Raw genomic sequence first — 21818 nt, forward strand, 5'->3', positions numbered from 1 at the left:
GCAGGGTTATCGGGAGAGTGACTCAGAGGGTTAAAACATCCAGAGGCGGATGCTAAAAGAAAATGTCTACAAATTTCTACTGCCTGAGGGCAAAACTCCACAGTATGAGAGCTACCAGAAAGCCACGACTCTGGTGAGACTTGAACCCAAAACCATTGAATGACCTCATCTGGCAGTGACTCAGAGGATGCATGAATCAACACTTCAAACATCCTGTTGCGTGCACAGGAAGACAGGTCCTCAGGTCTGTGCACAGCGGAGGCAGGCTTACTGGACTGGAGCGCCACCCCAGGCACCGTTGGGATTCGAACCTAGGATCTCCTGTGTACTACAGAGGAGCTTTAACCAACTAAGCCACGGCGCCTCCTCGGTGAGACTCGATAGCCTGGGATGCTATCCTGCAAAAGCAGGTGAGAGGGTAGTGTTGCAAGAGAAACCTCCCGCGGTCCACAAGCTCCTCTGTGTCCCCGTTCGCCGTCCGTTTTTTGGTAAAGCACGAGCTCGGCTGTATTGTGGCGCGCAACCAAAGGCACCGCTGGGATTCGAACCCAGGATCTCCTGTTTACTAGACAGGCGCTTTAACCAACTAAGCCACGGCTCCACCCCGCATGCTAGGCGAGGGGAGGGCGGCTTAGAGGATTCATGAATCAACACTTCGAACGTCCTGCTGCCTTCACTTGATGCAAGACAGTGATTGCCATACCTCACTGAATTGGATCTTGGGCATGTTTTGCTACCTTTTGAATATGATTGACATTTTTTTTTTAAATCAATGTACGCTGAGAACAGGAGGCCTCAAAATGGTTTATGCCAGGCTGGGCCACTGAGGGCTTTTCTTAAAGATTTGTGCCCGTCCAGCTCAACCGAGTGCCACGCTGTGTGGGCAGAAAGACAGGTCCTCAGGTCTTTGCACGGTTCAAAAACAGAGCGTCGCCGGGGTCCCCATTCAACAGCGAGGCCAGAGACAGCCACCGGTGGAAAGGCACCGCTGGGATTCGAACCCAGGATCTCCTGTTTACAAGACAGGCGCTTTGACCAGCTAAGCCACGGCGCCTCCTCGGTAGGACCTGTTAGCCTGCGATGCTATCCTCCAAAAGCAGGTGAGAGGGTAGTGTTGCAAGAGAAACCTCCCGCGGTCCACAAGCTCCTCTATGTCGCCATACGCCGTCCGTTTTTTGGTAAAGCACGAGCTCGGCTGTATTGTGGTGCGCAACCAAAGGCATCGCTGGGATTCGAAACGCAGGATCTCCTGTTTACTAGGCTAGCCTGGAAGCACGTTCGCCCTACGGGAAGGCGACTCAGACGATCCAGGCTTCCAGAGAAGAGGCCAGGGGTTGGCTGACTGGGCGCTGGACAGCTTTAAGGCGTTTGCCGACAACTGAGTCGGGGCGGTTAGCAAAATTAACCACTCGCTGCCCCTGCTTGCGGGTCGCTTTCGGAAAAGCTTGCGCTTGCTGGGCTGGAACCCCGCCCAAGGCACCGCTGGGATTTAAACCCAGGATCTCGTGTTTACTAGACAGGCGCTTTAACCAACTAAGCCACGGCGCCACCCCGCATGCTAGGCGAGGGGAGGGTGGCTTAGAGGATTCATGAATCAACACTTCGAACGTCCTGCTGCCTTCACTTGATGCAAGACAGTGATTGCCATACCTCACTGAATTGGATCTTGGGCATGTTTTGCTACCTTTTAAATATGATTGACATTTTTTTTTTAAATCAATGTACGTTGAGAACAGGAGGCCTCAAAATGGTTTCTGCTGTCCGAGAGCAACACTGCGCAGTACGGGCTTAACAAAATGCCAAAAAGCAAGACTCTGGTGGGACTCGAACCCACAACCTTTGAATGGCCTCATCTGGCAGTCTAGAAGTCCAATGCGCTATCCATTGCGCCACAGAGCCCGTCGGTATGCCAGGCTGGGCCACTGAGGGCTTTTCTTAAAGATTTGTGCCCGTCCAGCTCAACCGAGTGCCACGCTGTGTGGGCAGAAAGACAGGTCCTCAGGTCTTTGCACGGTTCAAAAACAGAGCGTCGCCGGGGTCCCCATTCAACAGCGAGGCCAGAGACAGCCACCGGTGGAAAGGCACCGCTGGGATTCGAACCCAGGATCTCCTGTTTACAAGACAGGCGCTTTGACCAGCTAAGCCACGGCGCCTCCTCGGTGGGACCCGTTAGCCTGCGATGCTATCCTCCAAAAGCAGGTGAGAGGGTAGTGTTGCAAGCGAAACCTCCCGCGGTCCACAAGCTCCTCTGTGTCGCCATTCGCCGTCCGTTTTTTGGTAAAGCACGAGCTCGGCTGTATTGTGGTGCGCAACCAAAGGCATCGCTGGGATTCGAAACGCAGGACCTCCTGTTTACTAGGCTAGCCTGGAAGCACGTTCGCCCTACGGGAAGGCGACTCAGACGATCCAGGCTTCCAGAGAAGAGGCCAGGGGTTGGCTGACTGGGCGCTGGACAGCTTTAAGGCGTTTGCCGACAACTGAGTCGGGGTCGGTTAGCAAAATTAACCACTCGCTGCCCCTGCTTGCGGGTCGCTTTCGGAAAGAATTGCGCTTGCTGGGCTGGAACCCCGCCCAAGGCACCGCTGGGATTTGAACCCAGGATCTCCTGTTTACGAGACAGGTGCTTTAACCAACTAAGCCACGGCGCCAAACCACAAGCAGGGTTATCGGGACAGTGACTCAGAGGGTTAAAACATCCAGAGGCGGATGCTAAAAGAAAATGTCTACAAATTTCTACTGCCTGAGGGCAAAACTCCACAGTATGAGAGCTACCAGAAAGCCACGACTCTGGTGAGACTTGAACCCAAAACCATTGAATGACCTCATCTGGCAGTGACTCAGAGGATGCATGAATCAACACTTCAAACATCCTGTTGCGTGCACAGAAAGACAGGTCCTCAGGTCTGTGCACAGCGGAGGCAGGCTTACTGGACTGGAGCGCCACCCCAGGCACCGTTGGGATTCGAACCTAGGATCTCCTGTGTACTACAGAGGAGCTTTAACCAACTAAGCCACGGCGCCTCCTCGGTGAGACTTGATAGCCTGGGATGCTATCCTCCAAAAGCAGGTGAGAGGGTAGTGTTGCAAGAGAAACCTCCCGCGGTCCACAAGCTCCTCTGTGTCCCCGTTCGCCGTCCGTTTTTTGGTAAAGCACGAGCTCGGCTGTATTGTGGCGCGCAACCAAAGGCACCGCTGGGATTCGAACCCAGGATCTCCTGTTTACTAGACAGGCGCTTTAACCAACTAAGCCACGGCGCCTCCTCGGTGAGACTCGATAGCCTGGGATGCTATCCTCCAAAAGCAGGTGAGAGGGTAGTGTTGCAAGAGAAACCTCCCGCGGTCCACAAGCTCCTCTGTGTCCCCGTTCGCCGTCCGTTTTTTGGTAAAGCACGAGCTCGGCTGTATTGTGGCGCGCAACCAAAGGCACCGCTGGGATTCGAACCCAGGATCTCCTGTTTACTAGACAGGCGCTTTAACCAACTAAGCCACGGCGCCACCCCGCATGCTAGGCGAGGGGAGGGCGGCTTAGAGGATTCATGAATCAACACTTCGAACGTCCTGCTGCCTTCACTTGATGCAAGACAGTGATTGCCATACCTCACTGAATTGGATCTTGGGCATGTTTTGCTACCTTTTAAATATGATTGACATTTTTTTTTAAATCAATGTACGCTGAGAACAGGAGGCCTCAAAATGGTTTATGCCAGGCTGGGCCACTGAGGGCTTTTCTTAAAGATTTGTGCCCGTCCAGCTCAACCGAGTGCCACGCTGTGTGGGCAGAAAGACAGGTCCTCAGGTCTTTGCACGGTTCAAAAACAGAGCGTCGCCGGGGTCCCCATTCAACAGCGAGGCCAGAGACAGCCACCGGTGGAAAGGCACCGCTGGGATTCGAACCCAGGATCTCCTGTTTACAAGACAGGCGCTTTGACCAGCTAAGCCACGGCGCCTCCTCGGTAGGACCTGTTAGCCTGCGATGCTATCCTCCAAAAGCAGGTGAGAGGGTAGTGTTGCAAGAGAAACCTCCCGCGGTCCACAAGCTCCTCTATGTCGCCATACGCCGTCCGTTTTTTGGTAAAACACGAGCTCGGCTGTATTGTGGTGCGCAACCAAAGGCATCGCTGGGATTCGAAACGCAGGATCTCCTGTTTACTAGGCTAGCCTGGAAGCACGTTCGCCCTACGGGAAGGCGACTCAGACGATCCAGGCTTCCAGAGAAGAGGCCAGGGGTTGGCTGACTGGGCGCTGGACAGCTTTAAGGCGTTTGCCGACAACTGAGTCGGGGCGGTTAGCAAAATTAACCACTCGCTGCCCCTGCTTGCGGGTCGCTTTCGGAAAAGCTTGCGCTTGCTGGGCTGGAACCCCGCCCAAGGCACCGCTGGGATTTAAACCCAGGATCTCGTGTTTACTAGACAGGCGCTTTAACCAACTAAGCCACGGCGCCACCCCGCATGCTAGGCGAGGGGAGGGTGGCTTAGAGGATTCATGAATCAACACTTCGAACGTCCTGCTGCCTTCACTTGATGCAAGACAGTGATTGCCATACCTCACTGAATTGGATCTTGGGCATGTTTTGCTACCTTTTAAATATGATTGACATTTTTTTTTAAATCAATGTACGTTGAGAACAGGAGGCCTCAAAATGGTTTCTGCTGTCCGAGAGCAACACTGCGCAGTACGGGCTTAACAAAATGCCAAAAAGCAAGACTCTGGTGGGACTCGAACCCACAACCTTTGAATGGCCTCATCTGGCAGTCTAGAAGTCCAATGCGCTATCCATTGCGCCACAGAGCCCGTCGGTATGCCAGGCTGGGCCACTGAGGGCTTTTCTTAAAGATTTGTGCCCGTCCAGCTCAACCGAGTGCCACGCTGTGTGGGCAGAAAGACAGGTCCTCAGGTCTTTGCACGGTTCAAAAACAGAGCGTCGCCGGGGTCCCCATTCAACAGCGAGGCCAGAGACAGCCACCGGTGGAAAGGCACCGCTGGGATTCGAACCCAGGATCTCCTGTTTACAAGACAGGCGCTTTGACCAGCTAAGCCACGGCGCCTCCTCGGTGGGATCCGTTAGCCTGCGATGCTATCCTCCAAAAGCAGGTGAGAGGGTAGTGTTGCAAGCGAAACCTCCCGCGGTCCACAAGCTCCTCTGTGTCGCCATTCGCCGTCCGTTTTTTGGTAAAGCACGAGCTCGGCTGTATTGTGGTGCGCAACCAAAGGCATCGCTGGGATTCGAAACGCAGGATCTCCTGTTTACTAGGCTAGCCTGGAAGCACGTTCGCCCTACGGGAAGGCGACTCAGACGATCCAGGCTTCCAGAGAAGAGGCCAGGGGTTGGCTGACTGGGCGCTGGACAGCTTTAAGGCGTTTGCCGACAACTGAGTCGGGGTCGGTTAGCAAAATTAACCACTCGCTGCCCCTGCTTGCGGGTCGCTTTCGGAAAGAATTGCGCTTGCTGGGCTGGAACCCCGCCCAAGGCACCGCTGGGATTTGAACCCAGGATCTCCTGTTTACGAGACAGGTGCTTTAACCAACTAAGCCACGGCGCCAAACCACAAGCAGGGTTATCGGGACAGTGACTCAGAGGGTTAAAACATCCAGAGGCGGATGCTAAAAGAAAATGTCTACAAATTTCTACTGCCTGAGGGCAAAACTCCACAGTATGAGAGCTACCAGAAAGCCACGACTCTGGTGAGACTTGAACCCAAAACCATTGAATGACCTCATCTGGCAGTGACTCAGAGGATGCATGAATCAACACTTCAAACATCCTGTTGCGTGCACAGAAAGACAGGTCCTCAGGTCTGTGCACAGCGGAGGCAGGCTTACTGGACTGGAGCGCCACCCCAGGCACCGTTGAGATTCGAACCTAGGATCTCCTGTGTACTACAGAGGAGCTTTAACCAACTAAGCCACGGCGCCTCCTCGGTGAGACTTGATAGCCTGGGATGCTATCCTCCAAAAGCAGGTGAGAGGGTAGTGTTGCAAGAGAAACCTCCCGCGGTCCACAAGCTCCTCTGTGTCCCCGTTCGCCGTCCGTTTTTTGGTAAAGCACGAGCTCGGCTGTATTGTGGCGCGCAACCAAAGGCACCGCTGGGATTCGAACCCAGGATCTCCTGTTTACTAGACAGGCGCTTTAACCAACTAAGCCACGGCGCCTCCTCGGTGAGACTCGATAGCCTGGGATGCTATCCTCCAAAAGCAGGTGAGAGGGTAGTGTTGCAAGAGAAACCTCCCGCGGTCCACAAGCTCCTCTGTGTCCCCGTTCGCCGTCCGTTTTTTGGTAAAGCACGAGCTCGGCTGTATTGTGGCGCGCAACCAAAGGCACCGCTGGGATTCGAACCCAGGATCTCCTGTTTACTAGACAGGCGCTTTAACCAACTAAGCCACGGCGCCACCCCGCATGCTAGGCGAGGGGAGGGCGGCTTAGAGGATTCATGAATCAACACTTCGAACGTCCTGCTGCCTTCACTTGATGCAAGACAGTGATTGCCATACCTCACTGAATTGGATCTTGGGCATGTTTTGCTACCTTTTAAATATGATTGACATTTTTTTTTTAAATCAATGTACGCTGAGAACAGGAGGCCTCAAAATGGTTTATGCCAGGCTGGGCCACTGAGGGCTTTTCTTAAAGATTTGTGCCCGTCCAGCTCAACCGAGTGCCACGCTGTGTGGGCAGAAAGACAGGTCCTCAGGTCTTTGCACGGTTCAAAAACAGAGCGTCGCCGGGGTCCCCATTCAACAGCGAGGCCAGAGACAGCCACCGGTGGAAAGGCACCGCTGGGATTCGAACCCAGGATCTCCTGTTTACAAGACAGGCGCTTTGACCAGCTAAGCCACGGCGCCTCCTCGGTAGGACCTGTTAGCCTGCGATGCTATCCTCCAAAAGCAGGTGAGAGGGTAGTGTTGCAAGAGAAACCTCCCGCGGTCCACAAGCTCCTCTATGTCGCCATACGCCGTCCGTTTTTTGGTAAAACACGAGCTCGGCTGTATTGTGGTGCGCAACCAAAGGCATCGCTGGGATTCGAAACGCAGGATCTCCTGTTTACTAGGCTAGCCTGGAAGCACGTTCGCCCTACGGGAAGGCGACTCAGACGATCCAGGCTTCCAGAGAAGAGGCCAGGGGTTGGCTGACTGGGCGCTGGACAGCTTTAAGGCGTTTGCCGACAACTGAGTCGGGGCGGTTAGCAAAATTAACCACTCGCTGCCCCTGCTTGCGGGTCGCTTTCGGAAAAGCTTGCGCTTGCTGGGCTGGAACCCCGCCCAAGGCACCGCTGGGATTTAAACCCAGGATCTCGTGTTTACTAGACAGGCGCTTTAACCAACTAAGCCACGGCGCCACCCCGCATGCTAGGCGAGGGGAGGGTGGCTTAGAGGATTCATGAATCAACACTTCGAACGTCCTGCTGCCTTCACTTGATGCAAGACAGTGATTGCCATACCTCACTGAATTGGATCTTGGGCATGTTTTGCTACCTTTTAAATATGATTGACATTTTTTTTTAAATCAATGTACGTTGAGAACAGGAGGCCTCAAAATGGTTTCTGCTGTCCGAGAGCAACACTGCGCAGTACGGGCTTAACAAAATGCCAAAAAGCAAGACTCTGGTGGGACTCGAACCCACAACCTTTGAATGGCCTCATCTGGCAGTCTAGAAGTCCAATGCGCTATCCATTGCGCCACAGAGCCCGTCGGTATGCCAGGCTGGGCCACTGAGGGCTTTTCTTAAAGATTTGTGCCCGTCCAGCTCAACCGAGTGCCACGCTGTGTGGGCAGAAAGACAGGTCCTCAGGTCTTTGCACGGTTCAAAAACAGAGCGTCGCCGGGGTCCCCATTCAACAGCGAGGCCAGAGACAGCCACCGGTGGAAAGGCACCGCTGGGATTCGAACCCAGGATCTCCTGTTTACAAGACAGGCGCTTTGACCAGCTAAGCCACGGCGCCTCCTCGGTAGGACCTGTTAGCCTGCGATGCTATCCTCCAAAAGCAGGTGAGAGGGTAGTGTTGCAAGAGAAACCTCCCGCGGTCCACAAGCTCCTCTATGTCGCCATACGCCGTCCGTTTTTTGGTAAAACACGAGCTCGGCTGTATTGTGGTGCGCAACCAAAGGCATCGCTGGGATTCGAAACGCAGGATTTCCTGTTTACTAGGCTAGCCTGGAAGCACGTTCGCCCTACGGGAAGGCGACTCAGACGATCCAGGCTTCCAGAGAAGAGGCCAGGGGTTGGCTGACTGGGCGCTGGACAGCTTTAAGGCGTTTGCCGACAACTGAGTCGGGGCGGTTAGCAAAATTAACCACTCGCTGCCCCTGCTTGCGGGTCGCTTTCGGAAAAGCTTGCGCTTGCTGGGCTGGAACCCCGCCCAAGGCACCGCTGGGATTTAAACCCAGGATCTCGTGTTTACTAGACAGGCGCTTTAACCAACTAAGCCACGGCGCCACCCCGCATGCTAGGCGAGGGGAGGGTGGCTTAGAGGATTCATGAATCAACACTTCGAACGTCCTGCTGCCTTCACTTGATGCAAGACAGTGATTGCCATACCTCACTGAATTGGATCTTGGGCATGTTTTGCTACCTTTTAAATATGATTGACATTTTTTTTTAAATCAATGTACGTTGAGAACAGGAGGCCTCAAAATGGTTTCTGCTGTCCGAGAGCAACACTGCGCAGTACGGGCTTAACAAAATGCCAAAAAGCAAGACTCTGGTGGGACTCGAACCCACAACCTTTGAATGGCCTCATCTGGCAGTCTAGAAGTCCAATGCGCTATCCATTGCGCCACAGAGCCCGTCGGTATGCCAGGCTGGGCCACTGAGGGCTTTTCTTAAAGATTTGTGCCCGTCCAGCTCAACCGAGTGCCACGCTGTGTGGGCAGAAAGACAGGTCCTCAGGTCTTTGCACGGTTCAAAAACAGAGCGTCGCCGGGATCCCCATTCAACAGCGAGGCCAGAGACAGCCACCGGTGGAAAGGCACCGCTGGGATTCGAACCCAGGATCTCCTGTTTACAAGACAGGCGCTTTGACCAGCTAAGCCACGGCGCCTCCTCGGTGGGACCCGTTAGCCTGCGATGCTATCCTCCAAAAGCAGGTGAGAGGGTAGTGTTGCAAGCGAAACCTCCCGCGGTCCACAAGCTCCTCTGTGTCGCCATTCGCCGTCCGTTTTTTGGTAAAGCACGAGCTCGGCTGTATTGTGGTGCGCAACCAAAGGCATCGCTGGGATTCGAAACGCAGGATCTCCTGTTTACTAGGCTAGCCTGGAAGCACGTTCGCCCTACGGGAAGGCGACTCAGACGATCCAGGCTTCCAGAGAAGAGGCCAGGGGTTGGCTGACTGGGCGCTGGACAGCTTTAAGGCGTTTGCCGACAACTGAGTCGGGGTCGGTTAGCAAAATTAACCACTCGCTGCCCCTGCTTGCGGGTCGCTTTCGGAAAGAATTGCGCTTACTGGGCTGGAACCCCACCCAAGGCACCGCTGGGATTTGAACCCAGGATCTCCTGTTTACGAGACAGGAGCTTTAACCAACTAAGCCACGGCGCCAAACCACAAGCAGGGTTATCGGGACAGTGACTCAGAGGGTTAAAACATCCAGAGGCGGATGCTAAAAGAAAATGTCTACAAATTTCTACTGCCTGAGGGCAAAACTCCACAGTATGAGAGCTACCAGAAAGCCACGACTCTGGTGAGACTTGAACCCAAAACCATTGAATGACCTCATCTGGCAGTGACTCAGAGGATGCATGAATCAACACTTCAAACATCCTGTTGCGTGCACAGAAAGACAGGTCCTCAGGTCTGTGCACAGCGGAGGCAGGCTTACTGGACTGGAGCGCCACCCCAGGCACCGTTGGGATTCGAACCTAGGATCTCCTGTGTACTACAGAGGAGCTTTAACCAACTAAGCCACGGCGCCTCCTCGGTGAGACTCGATAGCCTGGGATGCTATCCTCCAAAAGCAGGTGAGAGGGTAGTGTTGCAAGAGAAACCTCCCGCGGTCCACAAGCTCCTCTGTGTCCCCGTTCGCCGTCCGTTTTTTGGTAAAGCACGAGCTCGGCTGTATTGTGGCGCGCAACCAAAGGCACCGCTGGGATTCAAACCCAGGATCTCCTGTTTACTAGACAGGGGCTTTAACCAACTAAGCCACGGCGCCACCCCGCATGCTAGGCGAGGGGAGGGCGGCTTAGAGGATTCATGAATCAACACTTCGAACGTCCTGCTGCCTTCACTTGATGCAAGACAGTGATTGCCATACCTCACTGAATTGGATCTTGGGCATGTTTTGCTACCTTTTAAATATGATTGACATTTTTTTTTTAAATCAATGTACGCTGAGAACAGGAGGCCTCAAAATGGTTTATGCCAGGCTGGGCCACTGAGGGCTTTTCTTAAAGATTTGTGCCCGTCCAGCTCAACCGAGTGCCACGCTGTGTGGGCAGAAAGACAGGTCCTCAGGTCTTTGCACGGTTCAAAAACAGAGCGTCGCCGGGGTCCCCATTCAACAGCGAGGCCAGAGACAGCCACCGGTGGAAAGGCACCGCTGGGATTCGAACCCAGGATTTCCTGTTTACAAGACAGGCGCTTTGACCAGCTAAGCCACGGCGCCTCCTCGGTGGGACCCGTTAGCCTGCGATGCTATCCTCCAAAAGCAGGTGAGAGGGTAGTGTTGCAAGCGAAACCTCCCGCGGTCCACAAGCTCCTCTGTGTCGCCATTCGCCGTCCGTTTTTTGGTAAAGCACGAGCTCGGCTGTATTGTGGTGCGCAACCAAAGGCATCGCTGGGATTCGAAACGCAGGATCTCCTGTTTACTAGGCTAGCCTGGAAGCACGTTCGCCCTACGGGAAGGCGACTCAGACGATCCAGGCTTCCAGAGAAGAGGCCAGGGGTTGGCTGACTGGGCGCTGGACAGCTTTAAGGCGTTTGCCGACAACTGAGTCGGGGTCGGTTAGCAAAATTAACCACTCGCTGCCCCTGCTTGCGGGTCGCTTTCGGAAAGAATTGCGCTTGCTGGGCTGGAACCCCGCCCAAGGCACCGCTGGGATTTGAACCCAGGATCTCCTGTTTACGAGACAGGTGCTTTAACCAACTAAGCCACGGCGCCAAACCACAAGCAGGGTTATCGGGACAGTGACTCAGAGGGTTAAAACATCCAGAGGCGGATGCTAAAAGAAAATGTCTACAAATTTCTACTGCCTGAGGGCAAAACTCCACAGTATGAGAGCTACCAGAAAGCCACGACTCTGGTGAGACTTGAACCCAAAACCATTGAATGACCTCATCTGGCAGTGACTCAGAGGATGCATGAATCAACACTTCAAACATCCTGTTGCGTGCACAGAAAGACAGGTCCTCAGGTCTGTGCACAGCGGAGGCAGGCTTACTGGACTGGAGCGCCACCCCAGGCACCGTTGGGATTCGACCCTAGGATCTCCTGTGTACTACAGAGGAGCTTTAACCAACTAAGCCACGGCGCCTCCTCGGTGAGACTCGATAGCCTGGGATGCTATCCTCCAAAAGCAGGTGAGAGGGTAGTGTTGCAAGAGAAACCTCCCGCGCTCCTCTGTGTCCCCGTTCGCCGTCCGTTTTTTGGTAAAGCACGAGCTCGGCTGTATTGTGGCGCGCAACCAAAGGCACCGCTGGGATTCGAACCCAGGATCTCCTGTTTACTAGACAGGCGCTTTAACCAACTAAGCCACGGCTCCACCCCGCATGCTAGGCGAGGGGAGAGCGGCTTAGAGGATTCATGAATCAACACTTCGAACGTCCTGCTGCCTTCACTTGATGCAAGACAGTGATTGCCATACCTCACTGAATTGGATCTTGGGCATGTTTTGCTACCTTTTAAATATGATTGACATTTTTTTTTTAAATCAATGTACGCTGAGAACAGGAGGCCTCAAAATGGTTTATGCCAGGCTGGGCCACTGAGGGCTTTTCTTAAAGATTTGTGCCCGTCCAGCTCAACCGAGTGCCACGCTGTGTGGGCAGAAAGACAGGTCCTCAGGTCTTTGCACGGTTCAAAAACAGAGCGTCGCCGGGGTCCCCATTCAACAGCGAGGCCAGAGACAGCCACCGGTGGAAAGGCACCACTGGGATTCGAACCCAGGATCTCCTGTTTACAAGACAGGCGCTTTGACCAGCTAAGCCACGGCGCCTCCTCGGTAGGACCCGTTAGCCTGCGATGCTATCCTCCAAAAGCAGGTGAGAGGGTAGTGTTGCAAGAGAAACCTCCCGCGGTCCACAAGCTCCTCTATGTCGCCATTCGCCGTCCGTTTTTTGGTAAAGCACGAGCTCGGCTGTATTGTGGTGCGCAACCAAAGGCATCGCTGGGATTCGAAACGCAGGATCTCCTGTTTACTAGGCTAGCCTGGAAGCACGTTCGCCCTACGGGAAGGCGACTCAGACGATCCAGGCTTCCAGAGAAGAGGCCAGGGGTTGGCTGACTGGGCGCTGGACAGCTTTAAGGCGTTTGCCGACAACTGAGTCGGGGCGGTTAGCAAAATTAACCACTCGCTGCCCCTGCTTGCGGGTCGCTTTCGGAAAAGCTTGCGCTTGCTGGGCTGGAACCCCGCCCAAGGCACCGCTGGGATTTAAACCCAGGATCTCGTGTTTACTAGACAGGCGCTTTAACCAACTAAGCCACGGCGCCACCCCGCATGCTAGGCGAGGGGAGGGTGGCTTAGAGGATTCATGAATCAACACTTCGAACGTCCTGCTGCCTTCACTTGATGCAAGACAGTGATTGCCATACCTCACTGAATTGGATCTTGGGCATGTTTTGCTACCTTTTAAATATGATTGACATTTTTTTTTTAAATCAATGTACGCTGAGAACAGGAGGCCTCAAAATGGTTTCTGCTGTCCGAGAGCAACACTGCGCAGTACGGGCTTAACAAAATGCCAAAAAGCACGACTCTGGTGGGACTCGAACCCACAGCCTTTGAATGGCCTCATCTGGCAGTCTAGAAGTCCAATGCGCTATCCATTGCGCCACAGAGCCCGTCGGTATGCCAGGCTGGGCCACTGAGGGCTTTTCTTAAAGATTTGTGCCCGTCCAGCTTAACCGAGTGGCACGCTGTGTGGGCAGAAAGACAGGTCCTCAGGTCTTTGCACGGTTCAAAAACACAGCGTCGCTGGGGTCCCCATTCAACAGCGAGGCCAGAGACAGCCACCGGTGGAAAGGCACCGCTGGGATTCGAACCCAGGATCTCCTGTTTACAAGACAGGCGCTGGACAGCTTTAAGGCGTTTGCCGACAACTGAGTCGGGGCGGTTAGCAAAATTAACCACTCGCTGCCCCTGCTTGCGGGACGCTTTCGGAAAAAATTGCGCTTGCTGGGCTGGAATCCCGCCCAAGGCACCACTGGGATTTGAACCCAGGACCTCCTGTTTACAAGACAGGTGCTTTAACCAACTAAGCGACGGCGCCAAACCGCAAGCAGGGTTATCGGGAGAGTGACTCAGAGGGTTAAAACATCCAGAGGCGGATGCTAAAAGAAAATGTATACAAATTTCTACTGCCTGAGGGCAAAACTCCACAGTATGAGAGCTACCAGAAAGCCACGACTCTGGTGAGACTTGAACCCACAACCTTTGAATGACCTCATCTGGCAGTGACTTAGAGGATGCATGAATCAACACTTCAAACATCCTGTTGCGTGCGCAGAAAGACAGGTCCTCAGGTCTGTGCACAGTGGAGGCACGCTTACTGGACTGGAGCGCCACCCCAGGCACCGTTGGGATTCGAACCTAGGAACTCCTGTGTACTACAGAGGAGCTTTAACCAACTAAGCCACAGCGCCTCCTCGGTGAGACTCGATAGCCTGGGATGCTATCCTGCAAAAGCAGGTGAGAGGGAAGTGTTGCAAGAGAAACCTCCCGCGGTCCACAAGCTCCTCTGTGTCGCCATTCGCCGTCCGTTTTTTGGTAAAGCACGAGCTCGGCTGTATTGTGGCGCGCAACCAAAGGCACCACTGGGATTCGAACCCAGGATCGCTGGGTGGGCAGAAAGACAAGTCCTCAGGTCTTTGCACGGTTCAAAAACAGAGCGTCGCTGGGGTCCCCATTCAACAGCGAGGCCAGAGACAGCCACCGGTGGAAAGGCACCGCTGCGATGCTATCCTCCAAAAGCAGGTGAGAGGGTAGTGTTGCAAGAGAAACCTCCCGCTGTCCACAAGCTCCTCTGTGTCGCCATTCGCTGTCCGTTTTTTGGTAAAGCACGAGCTCGGCTGTATTGTGGTGCGCAACCAAAGGCATCGCTGGGATTCGAAACGCAGGATCTCCTGTTTACTAGACTAGCCTGGAAGCACGTTCGCCCTACGGGAAGGCGACTCAGACGATCCAGGCTTCCAGAGAAGAGGCCAGGGGTTGGCTGACTGGGCGCTGGACAGCTTTAAAGAGCTGGCTGTCTGGTGCAGTCATAACAACCTGGAGCTCAACACGCTCAAGCCTGTGGAGATGATAGTTGACTTCATGAGAAACCCCCCTGCTCTCCCCTACTCACCATCATGAACAGCACTGTCAACACAGTGGAGTCATTCAGGTTCCTATGCAACACCATCTCCCAGGACCTGAAGTGAGACATTCACATAGACTCCATTGTGAAAAAGGCCCAGCAGGGACTGTACTTCCTCCGCCAGCTGAGGAAGCTCAACCTGCCACAGGAACTGCTGAAATAGTTCTACTCTGCCATCGTTGAATCCGTCCTCTGCACTTCAATTACTGTCTGGTTAAGTTCAGCTACCAATTCTGATCTCAGAAGACTACATCGCATAGTCCAGACTGCTGAGTGAATAATTGGTATAACCCTTCCTACCCTTCAAGATCTCTACTTATCCAGAGTGTGCAAAAGGGCTGGCAAAATCACTCTGGACCCCTCACATCCAGCACACTCACTCTTTGAACTGTTACCATCTAGTTGGTGCTACAGAGATCTGACCACCAAGATGACAAGACACCGGAACAGTTTCTTTCCCCAGGCAATCCATCTCATGAACATTTGTCAGTAAACGTGAAACATGCAGCACTATTGTACACTTCATTAATCTATTCAGTATTTAACACCATACCTACTTACATCCAAATTTGCACCTACTATACCTGTACATAGTAATGGCATATTCTGTATATTGTGTTTTTGCTATTTTTCACTTTGTCTTGTGTACTTGTATATTGTTCTTTTTTTATAATCTATGTCTTGTCTTTTCACTGTCACTCAGGTGCACTGTTGAACTGCTGTCACTAAAACAAATTCATAGTATGTGTAAACATACCTGGCAATAAAGCTCATTCTGATTCTGATAATGTATTAGAGCATGTAGCTTGATCAGAATCGGAAAGGGACATTAATCTACAAGGCAGAATCAGAGACTCATGTAATTTGTGCACAAGAGTTTTATTAATTAAGGACTAACCCATGACTAATCTAAACAAACAAACAAACATACAATCACTCATACATAGAGGAAGGGCAAGTCAGATTGGATAAATTGAGACATTAGAGAAACAAGAAAAATGACTATGAAAAGAGTCAGTTAGCCAACTAAATGAAACCATCAGTGTCATTTTACAACGGGGTTTACAAATTTAACTAAACCTCTAGTTAAATGTATGATACTTGTATTTCCTTGGTAGTTGACGAGCGTTTTGATGCAGTCTCGGATGAAAGTCTTAATGGTTTCAAGGTTTTGGACTTGGGATCACGTTTTTCCATGTTTGAAGAGCGATGAATTCCAAAGTTGTCCTGACTCTGAGGTGATTGGGAGTTTCTTCCAACGTGAAAAGTGAAGAAGAATGATGAGCTGAGAGAGAGAGTGAGACCCAGCTGAAATCCTGTGATCTTTGGGGAATGAAAAGACAAGGCTGCAGGGCCTGGCACAGGCTTAGGGTTCTGGAGAGTTCTATCTCATCTACCTAGGAGTTCAAGGCCTGCCAGGCGCAGAAGCATCGGCTCTGGGACTTATCAACCAGAAGATGGAAAGGTGATGAGACATGGGACTAAAAGAACCGAGAAAAGCCTGGAGAACTGAGGCAAGTCACTGTTTGAAGCCTTTATCTTCTTGGAGGGAAAGTTTACAACTCTTTGTGAGAATGGTATTGGGATTGGTTGTTAATGCAAAAACTACTAAGGTTTCTTAAAACACTAATATGTTGCATAGGTATCAAAAGATAACATAAACTATGTTTTAGATCATCAAAATACAAATTCAAGGAGACCAAATGTGTTATATGTGTAGTTATACTATGCATGTATTTATCATTTATCATAACACATTAATAAAAACATTACACAATACTAAAGAAACAGTAATAACATACACAATGATCTAAGGATATGCGTGTTCATTTACAGAAAGTTTTTTTCAAAGAATTAATAGAAGTCAGTTCCTATGGCAGTATGTGTCCCTTTTTTTTTTTTTTTTTTTGAGTATTAGTTGGAATTATTTAAATTCTCTCTACATACTTTTGAGTTGTAAAGATTATCTGGTCTGGCAGTGTGTGTCTGATTGGTCCTGACCCTACATTGTTTTTTTTCTTCCGAGCAACACATAGGCAACATATAATGACAGTTTGTAGAGTAATTTACAACAGCTTCAGATGTAGCTCAACCAATCAGAATTTTTATACATTTTGGTTGAAACTCTTTCCACACTGAGGGGATCTGTCAGCCTTCTCTCTATTGTGGATCTTCATGTGGTTGTAAAGGTGTCCTTGTTGACTGAAACTCTTTCCACACTGTTTGCATGTGTAAGGCTTCTCTCCAGTGTGAATTCTCATGTGAATATTAAGGTATCCTTTACAAGAGAAACTCTTTCCACACTGTTGGCAGATGAAACGCCTCTCTCCTGTGTGAATTTCCATGTGGACTTTAAGGGATGCTTTTTGAATGAAACTCTTTCCACACTGTTGGCAGATGAAAGACTTTTCTCCTGTGTGAATTTTCATATGGACTTTAAGGTTTGTATTTTGACTGAAACTCTTTCCACACTGTTGGCAGATGAAAGGCTTCTCTCCAGTGTTAATTTTCATGTGGTCTTTAAGGTGTCCTTTTCGAGTGAAACTCTTTCCACACTGTTGGCAGATGAAACGCCTCTCTCCAGTGTGAATTTTCATGTGGACTTTAAATTCTCCTTGTTCATTGAAACTCTTTCCACGCTGAAAGCAAGTGAAAAAACTCCTAGTTCTTGCCTTTTGAGCTCTTTTTTGGGTAGATGTATTTTCTGACTGTAAGGAACAAAATGGTTTTTTTCCAGTTATGAAAACATTAAGATTCTCAAACTGAACTTTCTCTTCAGTTTCATTCAGTTCTCCCCTCTCCTCTTTCAGTGCTGTTGGACCTAAGGTGGGAAAACAAAGAAATAAAAGTTTACCCCAGTTTAATGACACAAAGCAGGTAACACCAATCATGTAGATTTGTAATGCATGTATGCTAGATCTCATATCATGGTGTTGTAGTGCATGGAGCCAACCAGACATGTAATAACTAGTTATATTCCTTAAATGACTTCTCCCCCACGATTAACACCTATGTGCTATGAGCCAGTCCTTTGTTCACTATCCAGCTCATCCCCCCACCATCAAGATAAGACTCCTACCAGAAATGCAGGGAAAGATAGACTTTCCTTATTCAGACATGCAGTCCCACATACAGTTATATAGAAATGTACACGTATCAATGTGTTACCTTTTCTTATATTGTTGTTTCTGTTATGTATGTCGGCCTCAAACATTAATCCGCAATAGGTGAATTATTGTGCATGCTAAGACTCTCACATTTAGAATCACTCAGTCAAACGAGAAGATACATAGATCATGTTTGGTGTCTATGAGCAGCATTTATTATTCCCTAAATGTTAATGTTTGTGGCATCTTAATAACTCATTGCTTTATATGTATTATTGAACTTTTGAAAGTTTTGTGGCCAAACAACCAATCATCTTCCACATGCGAAACCCCATTGTGAGAGACAAAGACTTTCAATCTTCCCTCCAAAACTCAGATCAACCGGATTGGTCAAGGTCCAACTGTGGGCGTGAACGACCTACAGGTTTATAAACCTTCCCTCATCTCTCTCACTTTCTCGCTCTTGCCTTCGGGACACAAAGACACGTCACCCGCACCTCCCCCCAGATCCATGGGGGGGGGGGGGTCTCACCTAGCGGAGGAGATGATGAGGCCTGCGATACTCTCAAGGAACTGGAAAGGACTTTCTGAACTGAACACAAACGGAACAATGCACAACAACAACAAGCTTGCAAGTATCCGTCCTTTCTACAAACGTAGATAGCTGCGTTTAAGGCGTTTTATAAAAGAAACGATTTCAGGATGTTCAGAACCGTTTCATTCCTGTCCCTTTGCAAACTCACTTTCTGTCTCTCTCTCTCTTTTACTCTCTCTCTCTCTCTCTCTCTTACTCTCTCTCTCTCACGCGTTCTCTGTCTATTTGTGTTTTATGTACGTTTGTCTATGTGCGATCGTTTGTAAGTAGAATAGTTTAATAAACAACCATATATTCACATAATGATTCTCTGTGCTGAATGCTTACATTACAAAGTCACTTAAACTGTTTCGATCTCATATTGCTACCTTAAGCCCTATTCTGTTCAATTGTTTAACTCCGTTCTGGTTAGTAAAAATGCGTTGCCGTGACGACGAGCCAACGTCAGAGTAATGGATATCACTGAACAATTTGCTGGACAAAGAAACCAGTCGATACCGTTATTACTGTTACTGATCAGAAACTGGAAATTGCGTATATTTAATGACGATTATTATACACGATTTCCTGTGAGTTAAACTACTTTCCCTGACTGAAATGTATGTTTTAAATAACTCATTTCATCCTATTCATTGGTTATAAGACCTGGTGGAGTTTGCAGTGTATATGTGATGAGAGAAACAGTCTCAGGCATATACACACATATATTGATCATCTTAAATTCTTTGAGCTAACCAAAATTCTCTACATTAATTGGCGTTAGAATGCGGGGCAGTTTTAAACTATGTGATGTGAGCGGCTCAGGAATAGTTTGTGTGTCTGCATGCTTGTTTATTCAAACTCGGCTCGCGACTCGCGTCTCTTTTGTTTGTGTGTGTGTGTGTTAGAACGGTGTGGCCAAGCCCACCTTTAACACCTTCACAGATGTTTGAGCCTCTCGCACAGAGAAACTAAACAGCTGTTGAAGATGTAACTTAACTGCAGTTTATATATTGACCCTATAAAACGAAGCAATCTTTTATAGCGCGTCTTAAAGCCACCCTAAATTGAGCGAAGAAAACCTCTATTTTTGCGTGAAGAAGCTGATTGAGCGATGTTCCTCTTTCACCTTACAAAGGCCATATCTTTATATTTTGAGTGTAGATAGATTAGCCATTGATGTGCACTCCAATGCTAATCAGCTATCTTGCTCCTTTGGGTTAAAACCTCAGCTTAGCTAACTGATTAGGTTGACCCCGTTTGCTCGTCGAATAGATTTAATATAGTAAACAACTTCGCGTTATTACTGTACAAATCTTGATCGAGTGTTATTTATTTGTTTTGTGCAAAGCACACACAAGTCTTGTGTCAGCAGGCTGACTCAAGATCAAGGTGCACGCATCGTAACTAAGCAACCTTTTAATAGTGTAAGCATCCTATTAAGTTAAAGTTTGCAAAACACATGTACCTGTGTTCAGTAAAACGGACACAAGAAAGATACACCCGCGATCACGCATCGCCATGGTAACTGCGCTTAGATGCGCGTTTAAATCCACACAAGGTGGAATCTGAAATCCCGCATAAAAGGTATTTCCTTCTATTAAAAGATAGAAGTCTGTCTAAAACCTCTTCCAATACCTATGCCTGATTTCATATTATTTTTTTTATTTTATTTTTTTTTCTTTGAGCAACAACGCTTATAGATAGTCCCAGTCAGTCTCTCCCTTCTCTTTTCCTTTTGATGTTACATTATTAATTATTGTTATTTAAACCATAATGATAATTAACATAATGTATGTTTTTTTGTGTGTGTGTGATTTAATTTTAATTATTTCACCGCCTTAGATTCAACTCTCCCTCTAGCAATTATAATTGTATTTGCTCATTTTAAATTTTTGATTAAACAGTCTTGATTTAAATTTAAACTTTGACCAAATCGATCAAGTTGCACTCTCACTACCCCGGGTAATTCGGCCCATCCCAGGGGGGCCTTTCTCTCTTTTGCTCTCTCAGCTCTGCCATTTCCCAGGTGTGACGACTCCATAGCGCCCCCACCTGGTGGGCCCCGTCACTGACCTCAGGGCTGGCAGTCAGCTCACTTTCTCTCTTTTGCTTTAACCCTTTATACCTCTCTTTCTGATGGATCTTGTTTTTATTTTTCTCCCTATTAGAGACTGAACCTGTCTGAACATCAGTGAAATCTTTTGGTAACTACACAGATGAACTGAATAGCTCTAAAGTTAATCGCTCATCATTAAGTTTACTCATAGTTTCCTGTGTTTACCCACACAAACTATCTGACCCCTTCTTTAAAGCTAGGATAATAAGCGTTTAGTTTGCGTCACCATCTGATGACATCAGTTAAGGCGCAACACATAGCAACATTTTAGCTCATTAGTTCTGTACGGACTTGCATTGGCTCGTTGTGCTTTGTCTCTCCCTCTCTATTTGTGTCAACATGTCACCATCCAGTCTCGCCATCCAGTCCAGACAAGGCAAAGATGCCATCCTGCCCTGGGTCTAGTGACTACAGCCCCTGAGCGGAGAACAGCCGGACGACCACGCACACAGGCGAATGGATCACGATCCAGTCAAGAGCTACGGCTGCAGAGAACCAATCAACTCATCTACAGCCCGGACCATCAGTGACCACGCCCTCAACAAGATCGTCTGACTAAAGCCGCAGCGGAGAAAGCTTCACCCACGACGGAACCAGGACAGCGCGCAGAACCGCCTAGACCATCTGGATGTTCAGAGATAGCGGATGAAGAGGACAAGGACCTACACGAGGAGAGAGGAGAAAAGCTTCAAGACACGCCTGCAACACCCCCACAGACTGAGCGCAGAGAGCAGTACAGGAGAACACTCCTAAACAGCGGAAGCTCTCTTTACAATGAACCCAGCACACCTTAAAGAACTCAAATTCTTGCAGATAACAATATGAACAAACAGGAGAGCTCAACACAAAATCTCTCCCGGGCCTAACAGCCCACTGTTCACACCTCACACGCCAGCAAGCTGGCCGGGAATCTGACAGCTGTCACCACAAAACGCTGTCTTCCTGAACACTGCAGTAGGCTACAACACACGCCTGTCTGCAAAACATTGACTCTTAAGCAAGAACATTGCCCAGTGTGACCACGAGACAGATCTGCTTAGCTCCACCTCCAGCTAACAGGACCCCAGCCATTTGTACCAGCAGTCAAAACTGTCAAAACTGAATACAGCAGCTAAGAACACGACTGCTACGACCAGCATCTGAGCCTACGTGAGACAACGCGACAGGCACCAAGGGAAGATGGCATCAACGCCAGAAAATCTTTCCCCTCAGATATCCACATCACACTGTGAGTCACCACCCAAATGCTACAGCCTTCTTCCGTACAGCGATCGCTCGATTCAGCGGACTCTACAGACCGCCGGAAAACAGCCAAGCACCAGAAGGCAATAAAGATTAGCAAAGTGATTGTCCAGCTGCCCCATGCCAAGGGGGGACGTCTGACTGACCAAGGTGAACAAACATACAGTGGTGTATGGGAGCTGAACACGCAGCGACATCACTGTGTGGGAGTGATCTGAGATCAGTGCAGGCCAGCACTGAGGACACCTGTGCTCTGAACTTAACCTGGAATAGA

At 49.8% G+C, this 21818-nt stretch overlaps 31 non-coding genes across 31 annotated transcripts; all 31 read right to left on the bottom strand.

Moving 5' to 3' along the window:
- Positions 1-527: 527 nt before the first annotated feature.
- On the bottom strand, positions 528-601 carry trnat-agu (transfer RNA threonine (anticodon AGU)). The gene has a single exon. It is a non-coding gene; the product is annotated as a tRNA-Thr (tRNA).
- Positions 602-980: 379 nt separating this feature from the next.
- Positions 981-1054, bottom strand: trnat-ugu (transfer RNA threonine (anticodon UGU)). The gene has a single exon. It is a non-coding gene; the product is annotated as a tRNA-Thr (tRNA).
- A 420-nt stretch (positions 1055-1474) lies between these two features.
- On the bottom strand, positions 1475-1548 carry trnat-agu (transfer RNA threonine (anticodon AGU)). Its single transcript has one exon. It is a non-coding gene; the product is annotated as a tRNA-Thr (tRNA).
- Positions 1549-1809: 261 nt separating this feature from the next.
- Positions 1810-1899, bottom strand: trnar-ucu (transfer RNA arginine (anticodon UCU)). Its single transcript is given in 2 exon segments — positions 1810-1845; positions 1863-1899. It is a non-coding gene; the product is annotated as a tRNA-Arg (tRNA).
- Positions 1900-2079: 180 nt separating this feature from the next.
- Positions 2080-2153, bottom strand: trnat-ugu (transfer RNA threonine (anticodon UGU)). Its single transcript has one exon. It is a non-coding gene; the product is annotated as a tRNA-Thr (tRNA).
- A 421-nt stretch (positions 2154-2574) lies between these two features.
- trnat-cgu (transfer RNA threonine (anticodon CGU)) lies at positions 2575-2648 on the bottom strand. The gene has a single exon. It is a non-coding gene; the product is annotated as a tRNA-Thr (tRNA).
- A 536-nt stretch (positions 2649-3184) lies between these two features.
- trnat-agu (transfer RNA threonine (anticodon AGU)) lies at positions 3185-3258 on the bottom strand. Its single transcript has one exon. It is a non-coding gene; the product is annotated as a tRNA-Thr (tRNA).
- A 163-nt stretch (positions 3259-3421) lies between these two features.
- Positions 3422-3495, bottom strand: trnat-agu (transfer RNA threonine (anticodon AGU)). The gene has a single exon. It is a non-coding gene; the product is annotated as a tRNA-Thr (tRNA).
- A 378-nt stretch (positions 3496-3873) lies between these two features.
- On the bottom strand, positions 3874-3947 carry trnat-ugu (transfer RNA threonine (anticodon UGU)). Its single transcript has one exon. It is a non-coding gene; the product is annotated as a tRNA-Thr (tRNA).
- Positions 3948-4367: 420 nt separating this feature from the next.
- Positions 4368-4441, bottom strand: trnat-agu (transfer RNA threonine (anticodon AGU)). The gene has a single exon. It is a non-coding gene; the product is annotated as a tRNA-Thr (tRNA).
- A 260-nt stretch (positions 4442-4701) lies between these two features.
- trnar-ucu (transfer RNA arginine (anticodon UCU)) lies at positions 4702-4791 on the bottom strand. The gene is given in 2 exon segments: positions 4702-4737; positions 4755-4791. It is a non-coding gene; the product is annotated as a tRNA-Arg (tRNA).
- A 180-nt stretch (positions 4792-4971) lies between these two features.
- On the bottom strand, positions 4972-5045 carry trnat-ugu (transfer RNA threonine (anticodon UGU)). The gene has a single exon. It is a non-coding gene; the product is annotated as a tRNA-Thr (tRNA).
- Positions 5046-5466: 421 nt separating this feature from the next.
- trnat-cgu (transfer RNA threonine (anticodon CGU)) lies at positions 5467-5540 on the bottom strand. The gene has a single exon. It is a non-coding gene; the product is annotated as a tRNA-Thr (tRNA).
- A 536-nt stretch (positions 5541-6076) lies between these two features.
- trnat-agu (transfer RNA threonine (anticodon AGU)) lies at positions 6077-6150 on the bottom strand. Its single transcript has one exon. It is a non-coding gene; the product is annotated as a tRNA-Thr (tRNA).
- A 163-nt stretch (positions 6151-6313) lies between these two features.
- trnat-agu (transfer RNA threonine (anticodon AGU)) lies at positions 6314-6387 on the bottom strand. The gene has a single exon. It is a non-coding gene; the product is annotated as a tRNA-Thr (tRNA).
- A 379-nt stretch (positions 6388-6766) lies between these two features.
- Positions 6767-6840, bottom strand: trnat-ugu (transfer RNA threonine (anticodon UGU)). Its single transcript has one exon. It is a non-coding gene; the product is annotated as a tRNA-Thr (tRNA).
- Positions 6841-7260: 420 nt separating this feature from the next.
- On the bottom strand, positions 7261-7334 carry trnat-agu (transfer RNA threonine (anticodon AGU)). The gene has a single exon. It is a non-coding gene; the product is annotated as a tRNA-Thr (tRNA).
- A 260-nt stretch (positions 7335-7594) lies between these two features.
- Positions 7595-7684, bottom strand: trnar-ucu (transfer RNA arginine (anticodon UCU)). Its single transcript is given in 2 exon segments — positions 7595-7630; positions 7648-7684. It is a non-coding gene; the product is annotated as a tRNA-Arg (tRNA).
- Positions 7685-7864: 180 nt separating this feature from the next.
- Positions 7865-7938, bottom strand: trnat-ugu (transfer RNA threonine (anticodon UGU)). The gene has a single exon. It is a non-coding gene; the product is annotated as a tRNA-Thr (tRNA).
- Positions 7939-8358: 420 nt separating this feature from the next.
- trnat-agu (transfer RNA threonine (anticodon AGU)) lies at positions 8359-8432 on the bottom strand. The gene has a single exon. It is a non-coding gene; the product is annotated as a tRNA-Thr (tRNA).
- A 260-nt stretch (positions 8433-8692) lies between these two features.
- trnar-ucu (transfer RNA arginine (anticodon UCU)) lies at positions 8693-8782 on the bottom strand. Its single transcript is given in 2 exon segments — positions 8693-8728; positions 8746-8782. It is a non-coding gene; the product is annotated as a tRNA-Arg (tRNA).
- Positions 8783-8962: 180 nt separating this feature from the next.
- Positions 8963-9036, bottom strand: trnat-ugu (transfer RNA threonine (anticodon UGU)). The gene has a single exon. It is a non-coding gene; the product is annotated as a tRNA-Thr (tRNA).
- A 421-nt stretch (positions 9037-9457) lies between these two features.
- On the bottom strand, positions 9458-9531 carry trnat-cgu (transfer RNA threonine (anticodon CGU)). The gene has a single exon. It is a non-coding gene; the product is annotated as a tRNA-Thr (tRNA).
- Positions 9532-10067: 536 nt separating this feature from the next.
- Positions 10068-10141, bottom strand: trnat-agu (transfer RNA threonine (anticodon AGU)). Its single transcript has one exon. It is a non-coding gene; the product is annotated as a tRNA-Thr (tRNA).
- Positions 10142-10520: 379 nt separating this feature from the next.
- On the bottom strand, positions 10521-10594 carry trnat-ugu (transfer RNA threonine (anticodon UGU)). The gene has a single exon. It is a non-coding gene; the product is annotated as a tRNA-Thr (tRNA).
- A 421-nt stretch (positions 10595-11015) lies between these two features.
- On the bottom strand, positions 11016-11089 carry trnat-cgu (transfer RNA threonine (anticodon CGU)). The gene has a single exon. It is a non-coding gene; the product is annotated as a tRNA-Thr (tRNA).
- A 527-nt stretch (positions 11090-11616) lies between these two features.
- Positions 11617-11690, bottom strand: trnat-agu (transfer RNA threonine (anticodon AGU)). Its single transcript has one exon. It is a non-coding gene; the product is annotated as a tRNA-Thr (tRNA).
- A 379-nt stretch (positions 11691-12069) lies between these two features.
- On the bottom strand, positions 12070-12143 carry trnat-ugu (transfer RNA threonine (anticodon UGU)). The gene has a single exon. It is a non-coding gene; the product is annotated as a tRNA-Thr (tRNA).
- A 420-nt stretch (positions 12144-12563) lies between these two features.
- On the bottom strand, positions 12564-12637 carry trnat-agu (transfer RNA threonine (anticodon AGU)). The gene has a single exon. It is a non-coding gene; the product is annotated as a tRNA-Thr (tRNA).
- Positions 12638-12898: 261 nt separating this feature from the next.
- On the bottom strand, positions 12899-12988 carry trnar-ucu (transfer RNA arginine (anticodon UCU)). The gene is given in 2 exon segments: positions 12899-12934; positions 12952-12988. It is a non-coding gene; the product is annotated as a tRNA-Arg (tRNA).
- A 354-nt stretch (positions 12989-13342) lies between these two features.
- trnat-ugu (transfer RNA threonine (anticodon UGU)) lies at positions 13343-13416 on the bottom strand. Its single transcript has one exon. It is a non-coding gene; the product is annotated as a tRNA-Thr (tRNA).
- Between the last annotated feature and the right edge of the window lie 8402 nt (positions 13417-21818).

Source organism: Garra rufa, unplaced genomic scaffold (genome assembly GCF_049309525.1).
Source record: "Garra rufa unplaced genomic scaffold, GarRuf1.0 hap1_unplaced_003, whole genome shotgun sequence".
Classification (NCBI taxonomy): domain Eukaryota; kingdom Metazoa; phylum Chordata; class Actinopteri; order Cypriniformes; family Cyprinidae; genus Garra; species Garra rufa.